The sequence below is a fragment of the Rhinopithecus bieti genome, unplaced genomic scaffold (genome assembly GCF_001698545.2).
Source record: "Rhinopithecus bieti isolate Rb0 unplaced genomic scaffold, ASM169854v2 scaffold_10706, whole genome shotgun sequence".
NCBI classification, from domain to species: domain Eukaryota; kingdom Metazoa; phylum Chordata; class Mammalia; order Primates; family Cercopithecidae; genus Rhinopithecus; species Rhinopithecus bieti.
Window position 1 is genome coordinate 1430744 of NW_016806811.1, and position 13547 is coordinate 1444290.

Genomic DNA, 13547 nt, shown 5'->3' on the forward strand with positions numbered 1-13547 from the left:
TCAAGCAATTCTCCGGCCTCAGCCTCCCACGTAGCTGGGATTACAGGCATGTGCCACCACGCCTGGCTAATTTTGTTGTGTTTATAGTAGAGACGGGGTTTCTCCATGTTAGTCAGGCTGGTCTTGAACTTTTTTTTTTTTTTTTTTTTTTTTTTTGAGACGGAGTCTCGCTCTGTCACCCAGGCTGGAGTGCTGTGGCTGGATCTCAGCTCACTGCAAGCTCCGCCTCCCGGGTTCACGCCATTCTCCTGCCTCAGCCTCCCGAGTAGCTGGGACTACAGGCGCCGCCACCTCGCCCGGCTAGTTTTTTTGTAGTTTTTAGTAGAGACGGGGTTTCACTGTGTTAGCCAGGATGGTCTCGATCTCCTGACCTCGTGATCCGCCCGTCTCGGCCTCCCAAAGTGCTGGGATTACAGGCTTGAGACACCGCGCCCGGCCAGTCTTGAACTTTTTTTATGTTTTTGATGCCAAGTCTCGCTCTGTTGCCCAGGATGGAGTGCAGTGGTACTTTGTGATCTTGGCTCACTACAACCTCCACCTCCCAAGTGCAAGTGATTCTCATGCCTCAGACTCCCAAGGAGCTGGGACTACAGGCATGCGCTACCACACCTGGCTAATTTTTGTATTTTTAGTAGAGATGGGGTTTCACCACGTTGGCCAGGCTGGTCTTGAACTCCTTACAGGAAGTGATCTGCCCATCTTGGCTTCCCAAAGTGCTGGGATTACAGGTGTGATCACAGTGTGGCCCATTGTGATCTTTTATAAGCTTTGGCCTTTCTATAAAAACAGTTCAGGCAGATGTTAGTAAGCCTTCACTATAGAAGAGATTACCTCTGTAATTTAATGTTCAATATTATTTGTAAGGGTATAATTAAACTGTAGATGAAAATGTCTAGACAAAGGTCAGAAAGTCCGAGGGAAGAGAAAATTCCAGAAGTGCAAAACAAGACTAATAGAACCAAATGTACAGTTAAATGTAAATAGTAGGCATTAATATATAATATGAGTGAAAAATAACATCAAATTCTAAAACCTAGACCCTGATTGGGCAAGCAGGAATTGCTTGATACATCCTCATATATTTCAAGTGCTATCTCTACAATGAGAACGGTATTTCTAAAATGGGAATAGTATCTGAGGTAAGAAACAATGCTCCCACTATTCTTTATTTTAATATTTTAGAATTTGAATATTATTGTAAATGCAGTGAACAGTTTGCTAACCTTTTCCCAAAGGATTCACTTTTCAAATGACTCCTTAAAATTTGATTTGTGGACTAAAGAGCTAGCAATAAAGCTTGTTCCTTATGGAATTACTCACAGCTAATATACTGTGGTAATGGAATAAGCTTGAAACAGCAGTATAAGTTAATATTTTGTTCCATCCTCACCTTCACTGTCTCCCTCTACTGCATCACGCATTCCACCCCTGGATTCACATGTATATATATATATATAAATAGAGACAGCAAATAATCGTATATCATATTACTTCTAAAAAGTATTCTTGAAGGGCAGGTCAAGCATACCAAGTGTGATTTTGAGGGCTGTGTTGCCCAGGCTGGAGTGCAGTGGCCCAATCTCGGCTCACTGCAACCTCTGCCTCCTGGGTTGAAGTGATTCTCCTGTCTCAGTCTCCGGAGAAGCTGGGATTACAGGCACCTGCCATGACACCCAGCTAATTTTTTTATTTTTAGTAGAGATGGAATTTCACCATATTGGCTAGGCTGCTCTTGAACTCCTGACTTCAAGCAATCCTCCCAGCTTGGCCTCCCAAGGTGCTAGGATTACAGGCATGAGCCACAGCGCCTGGCCATCTTTTTTTTTTTTTTTTAATTAAAAACTACACAGCACGCAAAGTAGTACTCTTCATCTGAAAAATAGGTCAGTAACTAAATACTAGCATAGTAACAGAAAACTGCGTTTTCCCCTCAGAGAGTTGCCTGACAGGGCAGCCCAGTGAGACAGTGTTAACTGAGACTGATGTAACAGAGCCTGCCATGGCAGGCTCTGGGGCTGTGTCACCCCTCTTAGTCACTGAACTGTGGAACATATAGATGCAAATTCTTCTTTCTGGTCAACCCTAAAGATTACCATATAAGAAATCAAAAAGGACCAAAACAAAAACTTTAACATAAGCAGAGTGGGAACACTGTCTCTAAAGATCCATCAGAGCCAAGAGAATCATATTAATACTAACAATGAAAACATGCAAAGGATGCTAATTAACTCTTAGAGGTTTTATGCAGAAGGTAAGAAAGCATAGTCTCAATCCATGGGATGGAGTTCCTCAAAATAGGACTAGGTATCTAGTTTTAAACTCAGAATGGATTTTTTAAAATGTGTTTGTAGGAAACACTACACACTTTGTCCAAAGACAATGTGCCTGCAGACCTAAAACTGGAGTACCTGCTTCCCCTAGCCCAGGTCAAACAGCTTCCATTTTGGGGTGAATTTCTGGCCTCCTAACTACCTTTAGGCCCCCAGATCAGCTGCTCTTTTGTATGGCATTCTGTTATTCTATTTTCACACTTTCCTAGTCCCAATTCCACCTCTAGTAGCCATCACACTGTTCCTGATTCTATGGCCAATGGCACAAACTAAGTTCCTTTAGGAATGCAATTTTTTAATGCAAAATCTCCATTAAATTACTTAGTAACATGTTAGTAAACCAAAATGTTAGTAAAATGAATATAAAAAATATGGACTATACCCCAAATAAAACTGGGCCTTTTAATTCTCAGCATAATCTCTCTCTCTTTCTCTCTTTCATGCAAAACACACACACACACACACCTCTAGCTCCAAAGCCTTGGAGAACAATTAAGATATTGTTTATTTGTTAAGGCCACTTTTGAAGGAAGATAAAACACTTAGCATAAACATCCTCTGAATTCTCTTCACCCTTTTATCAGCTTCCCCACCCGGTTCTACTCCAGTTCAAGGCAGTTTTTCAAATACCCGCCATCCCTCTCTCCTTAGAAAGCCCAGCCTTTGCTGGATGGCTTACTTGCTCTTTCCAAATAACCCCTCGTCTCACCTCCTAGACTTTTCTGTTCTATATATTTTCTTATATAGCACTATCTACTCCCTTCTCTCTGACACTCAGCTAATAGCCTTAGCTAATCAGGAAGGGAAAAACTGGTGAATAGGCCAGAAGCACAAAGAAAGAATATTCTTTATAAAGGAAGGACAAGCATGTAACTACTTACACTTCGGCATTTTAGTTCCAATCTATTCCTGACCCATAAATAAATCCAGAGAAAAAATAATCATGATGTTGGGGACACAAAATGACTAAAGTCTATAGAGCAAGGGAGGGACGGAAGGAACAGTGTCAGTGCAATTTCCAAGACAGAGGATCAAAAGTCTGAATCTTTTGTTTGTTTGTTTGTTTGTTTAACTGCCAGCAGGGTGAGCATTAGTATTTCATGCCACAAACATTAGCTGCAGGTCTACTATGTGACAGGTATTTTGCTGGATGTTGTGGGGAATACAAACACGATTCAGCTTGGTTTTGGCAACCAATAGGATGGCAATTTAGTGGTAGGGAAGCAGAATCCCCGAAAGGAAAGACAAACCCAATGTCAACGGCATGTTTTTGTTCTCCTGAGGATAATTACTCTGTCTCATTTCACTCCCTGTGGCAACACTCTCCCACTGGGCACATACTCATCACCACGGTACTTGGTCCCAGAGCATGGGCCTCCAAGGATAAAACTCTTAGGGTTGGAAAATGTGGAGGGTGGAGGAGGCAGGGCCCTGAAATCATTCAATCCCTTGTTACTCATTCAAAACTTCTGACTACTCCCACTAAATTTCATCCAGGTCAGCATGACCCAAATGTTTCTACCAAGACTTAATCTCCTTGTTCAACAGGCCCCCAGTACAACTTCCCTTCCTTGGTTTCCTCATAACTGTAATGACAGTGTAACCTCAAGGTGTGGCTTCATAATTAAAGTAAATGGGGGTTTTCACATTTGCATACAAGATAGTCACTATTCACCCTTCAGCGTGGAGTGCCATGCCTCTTTCGATTTTTGTTGTGATAAAATAAACAATGATCCTTTCATTTCAAGACTATAGGAAGAAAAGAAAAGGGATACCAGACTTTTCTTTGCTTCACATCATTTTTTAGCAGTTGGATATGACTGCACTTTTGAGAAGAAAGTGAAAACAAGGTAGTTTGAGACTATCAGTCAACCAAAAACATTTTTCATTAGGGCCAATAGATTTGTGAGGGTAAAGGCAACACCATAAAGATTTTAGTGACACTGTGGGTTACATCTGTTGATGAGTCACATTCTCTGCCCTGTATTATTTCTAATGATTCATATTTACTTTTCAGTCAGAAAGTCTGTTTTTTCTAACTTACTATAGGATGTGTCCAGTGACCTACAAGAGCACCCAAATTTAGTAATCTGTAGTTTGCCTAAAATGTGCATATCATTGATACATAAATTCCTAGGCAGTGGCTGCCTTTTAAGCTAGAAATGTTCTGCTTATTCATGATGAGAGGGTCTGTTAAATTCAGGAAATTGAGGGGGAAGTTCCATGAGAACATTATCATAGCTTACCAGTCTAGTGGTTTCCTTAAAGAGGTGTCTCACTGCAATTGAGACATAGAGGAGCGGTATCCATCTGGTGACAATATTGGTATCAATGTGCTACCTACTTCAGTATTTGTTTTTTGTTCATTCAAATATGTGCTACTGATGCTCACTCTTTTGTATTTCTATTTCTTATGTCATGACATAACAGTGAGGGCTCAGACTGCTAAGGCAGACATACCTAGATCCTGTTGTTAGTAGTGGTGAGTCTGTATGGTTCTGCAGCAGCTCGGTTCTTGCCTCTTCAGAGGAAATAATTCGTCTGAGGGGCACAAAACAGATAGACCGAGGCAAGATTTTGAGCAGGAGTTCATTAAGAAGTTTTAGGCCAGGCACAGTGGCTATCCCAGCACTTTGGGAGGCCGAGGCAGGCGGATCACCTGAGGTCAGGAGTTCGAGATCAGCCTGGCCAACATGGTGAAACCTCGTCTCTACTAAAACTACAAAAATTGGCTGGGCATGGTGGCGCATGCCTGCCATTCCAGCTACTCATGAGGCTTAGGCAGTAGAATCGCTTGAACCTGGTGACAGATGAAGCTGGCTGGGCTTCTGGGTCTGGTGGGAACTTGGAGAACTCTTCTGTCTAGCTGAAGAATTGTAAATGCACCAATCAGTGCTCTGTGTCTAGCTAATGGCGTAGGGGACTTGGAGAACTTTTCTGTCTAGCTAAAGGATTGTAAATGCACCAGTCAGCGCTCTGTGTCTGGCTAAAGGTTTGTAAATGTACCAATCAGCACTCTGTAAAAACGGACCAATCAGCACTCTGTAAAACGGACCAATCAGCTCTCTGTACAATGGACCAATCAGCAGGATGTGGGTGGGGCCAAATAAGGGAATAAAAGTAGACCAGCCTGTGTCAACAGCCACAAGCTGCTTGGGTCCCATTCCACACTGTGGAAGCTTTGTTGTTTTACTCTTTTGTGATAAATCTTACTGCTGCTCACTCTTTGGGTCTGCACTTTTTTTTTTTTTGTAGAGAGAGAGTCTCGCTCCGTCGCCCAGGCTGGAGTGCAGTGGTGTGATCTTGGCTCACTGCAAGCCCTGCCTCCCAGGTTCACGCCATTCTCCTGCCTCAGTCTCCTGAATAGCTGGGACTACAGGTATGCACCACCATGCCTGGCTAATTTTTTTTTTTTTTGTATTTTTAGTAGAGATGGGGTTTCACCATGTTAGCTAGGATGGTCTCGATTTCCTGACCTCGTGATCTGCTCACCTTGGCCTCCCAAAGTGCTGGGATTACAGGCGTGAGCCACTGTGCCCGGCCTGGGTCCTCACTACCTGTATGAGCTGTAACACCACAAAGGTCTGCAGCTTGACACCTGAAGTCAGCGAAACCACAAACCCAGCAGGAAGAATGAACAACACCCATGCACCACCTTTAAGAGCTGTAACACTCACTGCGAAGGTCTGAGATTTCACTCCTGAAGTCAGCAAGACCATGAACCCACCAGAAGGAAGAAACTCCAGACACATCTGAACATCTGAATGGAACAAATTCCAGACGCATCATCTTTAAGAACTGTAACACTCACCGCAAGCGTCCACATCTTCATTCTGGAAGTCAGCGACAGCAAGAACACACCAGAAGGAACCAATTCCGGACACAATGGGAGGCGGAGGTTGCAGTGAGCCAAGATAGTGCCACTGCACTCCAGCCTAGGCAACAGAGTGAGACTCCCTCTCCAAAAAAAAAAAAGTTCTAGAGCAGGAATAAAAGGAAGTAAAGAACACTTGGAAGAGGGCCAAACAGGCAACTTGAGAGATCCAGATGCCCACTTTGACCTTAGACTTGAGCTTTTACACGTTGACATGGTTCTGGGCTTTTGCATCTCCCTTCTCTTGATTTTTTTCCTTGAGCCAGGCTGTCCACGTGCACAGTGGCCTGCCAGCACTGGGGAGGTGAGCATGCTCAGTGTGTTTGCTGAAGTTGTGCACATGCTCATCTGAGACATTTTCCCCTTACCAGTGGAGTGTTCCTAAAGGAAGGTCATATACTATAGACCACTTAAACACTGCTATTTTGCCTTTTAATGTGCATGTTTGAGCCCACTCAACCAACTCCTGAGATCTTATTGGGAAGCTGCTGATCACCATCTTCAGGTGTTTTCTATCTACTGGGACACAGCCGTCTGTTAGCACCAGCTGCAATCAATTATTTTAGAGAGCGAGTTTAACAATTTGACTATCACCAGACATTCCTGGAAGGAAGGTGGCGGGGCGCCCTCTCCTGCACTGCTCATGTCTCCTACCTACTCTAACATTTCACTAGCTAAGTAGAGTCAGACAAGTCATTTAACACTTTTCATTTCCTGGTGTGTAAGATGAGCATACAAATACCTAAGTAGAGTGTTGTAAGATTACCTAGTATAAAGTTCCTAGCTCAAAACTTGTCACATGTATTGAAATTAAGTGGTAACTAATGAAGTCATTCTAACGTCTCTAACCATTGTCTAGATGATTTAAGGTATCTAGGTGATTTAAGATATTAAGATGACTTAAACATTATCTAAACATTGACTCCCAAATTCATTTACTTCAAACTTCTTCCCTGGACTCCATATTTGACTTGTGTATGCTTTTGATTTATATAAGAAGCTTATATCCAAAAGGCATGTAAAATTTAACGTCCAAACTCAATTCTTCACTTCCAATTGCAATCTATACCTTACACCTCCCCAAATCTTCCTATATCTGGTGATTCTACCATCTCAGATGTTCAGGCCCACATCAGTAACCTCTGATCAGCAAGTTCCCTCACCTCTCACCCCTGGCCATCACACACATACCTCTATTTTAAGTCCATTGGCAAATCCTGTTCTATCTTTACGATATATTTAGAATTCAACAAGTTCTCACAATCTCCACCTTCATACTTTGGTTCAGGCCAGAATCATTCTTCATCTGGGTGATTGCAGTGTATGTTAAACCCCCTTTCACCTAGTCGAGTTTTTGTTTTGTTTTTTAAATTTGAGACAGGGTCTCATTCTAGATTGCAGTGGTGTGATTATATCTCATTGCAACTTTGAACTCCTGGGTTCAAGCGATCCTCCTGCCTCAGTCTCCTGAGTAGCTGGGACTACAGGTATGCACCACCACAGCTAACTTTTTTATTTTCTGTAGAGATGAGATCTACGTTGTGCAGGCTCATGGCCTCAAGCCTCCCAAAGGGCTGAGATTACAGGCTTGAGCCACTATCCCCAGACCCATGTCATCTACTCTAAAGAGAGTGATGACGTTAAAATATGTCAGTCCTGTACTCAGCATCCCCCAGTGCCTTCTTATCTCCCTCTAAGTAAAGGTCAAAGTTCTTTATAATGGCCTATAAAGATGCTATAGGATCCATCCCCACTCTCTACTCTCTGTCTGTCCTTATCTCCTCTCCCTCTCCCCTTGCCCATCCCAATATAGCCACACCTGCTTTCTTGCTGTTCCTTAATGATAACAAGCGGCCTCAGGGCTTTGCATTTGTTGTTGCCTCTGTGTAAACTAGTAGTCAGCAAACCTTTTCTTTAATGAGCTAGATAGTAAATATTTTCAGTTTTGTGGGTCACATACAGCCCAAGTTGCAACCACATTGCAACGGTGCCAGTGTTGCACAAACTGTGCAAATACAGCCGTAGATAATATGTAAACAACTGTGCTTGGCTGTGTTCCAGTGAAACTTTATTTAGAAAAACAGGTAGAGGACTGGATAATCTGGATAATCCCTGGCCTATACTTCTCTTCCCCCGGATATTTGCATGATCCTTCCTTTTTCATATTTTCTTCTTGTCCTTGACTATTTGTAACAAATTGATGATGTGAGAAGCTGACATTGATGTCACCTCACCAATATAGCACTCCTTGACTTTTTCTCACAAACTAGGAGTAATTTCTGATATGGTTTGGCTGTGCCCCCACCCAAATCTCACCTTGAATTGTAATAACCCCCACATGTCAAGGGTGGAGCCAGGTGGAGATATTAAATCACTAGGGTGGGTTTTCCCCATACTGTTCTTGTTGTAGTGAATAAATCCCATGAGATCTTATGGTTTTATAAATGGGAGTTCCCCTACACAAGATCTCTCTCTCTCTCTTGCCTGCCACCATATAAGATGTGGCTTTGCTTCTCCTTTGCCTTCCGCTATAATTGTGAGGCCTCCCCAGCCATGTGGAACGGTGAGTCCATTAAACCTCTTTTCTTTATAAATTACCCAGTCTTGGGTTTGTCTTTATTAGCAGCATGAGAACAGACTAATACAATTTCCCTTCCCCCAGCATTCACACATAGGCACTTCCCATATTCATCCCAGTCCCCCTATGTGAACTTATTTTTTCCCCTTAGCACTAACCACTACCTGAGGCACCATACGTTTATGTGTAAGGGACTTGGTTTTCTTCTTTGTGGCATCCCTGAGGCAGAGGACAGTTGATTAAGGAAGAATGAATAGACTCTGGACCAGAAGGCAGGAGTTCCTTTTAGCTCCAGTGTAACCAACATAGCCCTTACCACATAATTTAACCCGTCCATTTACAAACATCTCTTTGTAAAATGGAAGAAAGTAAGACACACTGTAGCAATCAAATAGTAAATGCCAAAAAAAGTCCTATTGAAAAGGAATCAAAATGTAAACTTTGTTAGTTGTTATACCCTAATTAGGAAAACTATAAATACCCTTCAAATCAAAGAGCTTTGAATAAATCTTTGATTTGAAGAACTGACTTCTTTAAAGTTCTAAATAACCAGAGTAATTTTCCCTTTATGGTAATGTTCTCTACTTCAAACTTTATATAGAGAGAAAAAATGTAAATCTTCAGGAGTAATTTGAAGATCCAATGTAATTGTTCTCATTTCCCCAAACATCCTTTAATAATCTAAGCATCCACTGCACAGGTCAGGCACAGGTGATCATCTGGACCTCCATTTTATAATATCACTATTAAAGGTTATTTAATTTTAGCTAATTAAACCTAAGGTCTTATCGTTGACCCACCTGTTTCTTTCACTAATTTGACTGGCAAGCTATGATTTATATTAGCTCTAAAGTGGAAATATATGCCAGAATATTATTGTCTAATGTTTATGACTTCCAGTTTCTTGTGAGTTGATTATCGTATTAACTCTTATTCTGAGTGAACAAGTTTCAGAAAAACACAAAGCTCTGTCCAGCTGCAAACACTCATCTTCCATGGAAAGCCTTGGCATCTCCGGATACAGCACAATGAGCATTCCCTATGCCTGGGTGGAGAATCAGGATGCTATTGGCCAGGAAGATACTTCAGCGATCAGAGAACTGGGAGTGAGGGAGTGTGACTAACTCAAAAATGCAAGCCAAACAATTCTGGCAGAGAAAAGCCCATTTTACTGGTTGCCCTTGAGCATGAATTGCTATGTCCAATTAGCAAACATAGGATCTGAGATTTTCTTGGCTGCCACACAACTCAGATTGCTGCTTTAGTGGCAGCCAAATGATTATCCAGGAGCAAGTTAGGGAGAAGGACAGAGATCCCCCAAACAGTCTGTTCGAAACATTATAGCAGCAGGGACAAAGTTCACAGAATGCAGGTGAAACTTCCTTCATTTTCAAATGCTAAAACTAATTTCTAACTTGAAGCCTATTCCTCATATTTTTTTAACCTGATGTAGAAAATTAGTCTCGTCATGTCAGGTAAGCCAAGGGATTTTTTAGCCATTCCCAGTTTTAAACTCAATCATTTCAAGATGTTTGCTTTTTGCCTTTCTCACAATGCTGCCATGGTGGTGAATGGAAATGGTGTTGACTTCTTAGCCTTGGTTTGTCCTGCCAGGTTCTCAGCACAGGTTATGAACCTCCACCTTTCAAGGGTAGGGATGGTCTTGGGAAGCTTACTCAACTCTGCAGCTGAGAGTTGGCTGAGATGAAGCCACGGACTCACCATAGCCATCTAATACGATACTTTTTTGTCTAATTGTAAGACCCACACTAGGGCCAAGAAGCCTTTCTCCAATCCTCTCCTCCCTACCATAGTGCTATGTTCTGACTTTATTGGCCATGCCAAATGAGTGGGGTGGGTGATTTCTTCTCTGGGAAGCTGGTAACTTCCTAGAGCAGGTTTGTTACTCTTAGATCACCAAAATGAAAGGGGGCAAAGAGAAAGAAGACACTTGAAGAGATAGACATTGTTATGGACTGAATGTGTTCCCCCAAAATTCATATGTTGAAATCCTAACCCCTAATGTGACGGTGGAACCTCAGAAGGAAATGAGGTACTGAGGGTGAAGCTCTCATGAATAGGATTAGTGTCCTTATAAAAAGGACCCCAGAGCTGTCTGTCTCTTTCTACCAGTCTGCAATCTGGAAGAGGGCCTTTGCCAGAACCTGACCATGCTGGCATCCTGATCTTGACTGCTGGCTTCTAGAACTGTGAGAAATAAATGTCTGTTGTCTATAGGCTACTCTGTCTATGGTACTTTGTTATAGTAGCCAGAGTTAAGAGAGATATGTTTGTGAGGTGCCCTTCCTCAACTCTCCATCCACCTGTGGAAGGAGGCTTGAGGTGTAGAACTCCCCACATTTGCACCTAACACTTCTACTTTTCTCTTCCTTTCTTCCCTGCTCATATTTGCTAGAGAGGGCAGAAAGAGCAGACAATTCTTTTTCTTTTTTCTTTTTTTTCCCCTCAATCACATTTGTCTGCTTCCTAAATCTTTTCATTTTAAATTAAGGATTGAATATTAAGACACTGCCCCTTTTGTTTACCAGCAAAGTTTTCATGATCTCTCAGGGGGCCAAAAAGGAACCTACTTCTCTGAGCCCAAAAGCAAGGAGGGTGGTTGGAGGGATGGACAATGAGTGAGAGAAAAATCATGCTCGTTACTACCTATTTGCTTATCCTACCATATTACATTATATTGAACATTTTTGTAATATTCCAATTATTATTTTACTTTGACATAAATTTATAAAACTCTTAAAAAGAAGGAACTCATTTATTTTAGTCTAAAATATTATAAAGATCCTAAGAGTTAGTTATCCACATGTAGCTTGGTTCTCTCCTTCATTCTTCCAAAAGTACCACACTTTTTCTCCTTTTAAAAGGGGAAAAAAATGTTGTCATGCAGGTAATCTGAAGTCATGAATCCATATAAGGCAAGTGATGCTGTCAACAGCATAACATCTCACTTTTTTTTTTTTTTTTTTGAGATGGAGTCTCGCTCTGTTTTCCAGCCTAGAGTACAGTGGCACAATCTCGGCTCACCACAACCTCTACCTCCCAGGTTCAAGCAATTCTTCTGCCTCAGCCTCCCGAGTAGCTGGGACTACAGGTGCACACCACCATGCCTGGCTAATTTTTATAGTTTCAGTAGAGACGGGGTTTCACTATGTTGGTCAGGCTGGTCTTGAACTCCTGACCTCAGGCGATCTGACCACCTCAGCCTCCCAAAGTGCTGGGATTACAGGCGTGAGCCACCGTGCCCAGCCTAACTTCTCACTTCTTAAGATTATCAGACCGAGCCCCTCTGACATAATGACCAAACACATACTCCTTGAATTGACAGTGCAATCACTTTTGAATGAGCACTCAGCTCTTCCACACAGCAATGACCTTCCAAAGGACTGAAGTCACTCACCTCTCCAGGGCCTTATTATTCCCCTCTCATTTTGTCTGGGAAAAGGGGTAAGTAGGGATAAATCTCAGAATTTATGGCAGGTAAGCATTATTTATTTTTCTCCACTTTTCAATTTCAATCTTCCATTCCATTTTTTTAAAATTAAAGTATTGTTCTAAAGCATTTTGTAAAATTTTTGTCAGTTTATAGGTTTGTGGAAATGGTCAGAAGTTAAGGATATACCTTATTAATGAACATTTCAAGATTCTGAATCAAGGTTATAAATAGCATCAATAGCAAATATTCTATTAATTCAGTTTGACTTTGTCTTTCTTCCTAGGTTTAACTAAGCACTCAGCAGAGATTAGTTTTCTTCCCTTCCAGTTTTCATTGTATTTCACTTTATTTCACTTGTCCAAGATTTTAGTTGATTTTCTACCCAAGTACTGGAATAAATATCATTCCTCCTAACATTATCTCTACCTTTGTTATTTTTTTTTTTTTTTTTTGGTGTTGGCACTGAATTTTTGCCTGCTTTTTGATCAGTGACTTTTCTAAATCAATAACTTTGAAAATGTTGTATAGATTCCCATTGCTTATAATCCAGATAATCAGAAAACTCAACTGACTCTAACAATCCTAAGACTCAGCATCATCTGGTGGTAATAGTAATGTTGCTGTCACAGTGGCTGAGGCTGACATCCCCAAAGAACCCTCTTAATAAATCTACGCTGAGCCCCAGCATAGTAAACTGAAACTTTACATTACGCTGGTTTCCTACCAGCTGTCAGACCCTAACCTCATTGGCTCTGTTCCTTTGTCCTGTTTCACTCCATCTTGTGAAACCTGTTCTACCCCTAGAATTACTAGTGGTGAAAGTTGGTTGCAGTTACAAACATGCTCATTGTACTAACATTTTGTAGCAGAAATACTGTAATTAAGGAAATGAATGTAATTTCCTTCTTGTTCAGGAGTTCATCATGCAGCTTATTTCTCTTACCTGAAATAGAAATATATTTCCTAAAATATGCAAGTTTAAGTACATTGTCATTATACTTGAAAATTGGAAACTTACAATAGAAGTCACAACACTCCAATGAAGCCTAAGAAGATTGTATAATAAAACTGCAACATAATTCAAAATTTACTTCTGTTTAATAAGGCATAATATGGAGTGGTTTCACATGTGCTCCTAACTTACATAGTCAGATTGCAATTTCTTTTTTTTTTTACTTCCAATAGTAGTTGTTTTTTTTTTTTTTTATCACCATGTTTTTTTTTTTGTTGTTGTTTTTTTTATTATACTTTAAGTTCTAGGGTACATGTGCATAACGTGCAGGTTTGTTACATATGTATACTTATGCCATG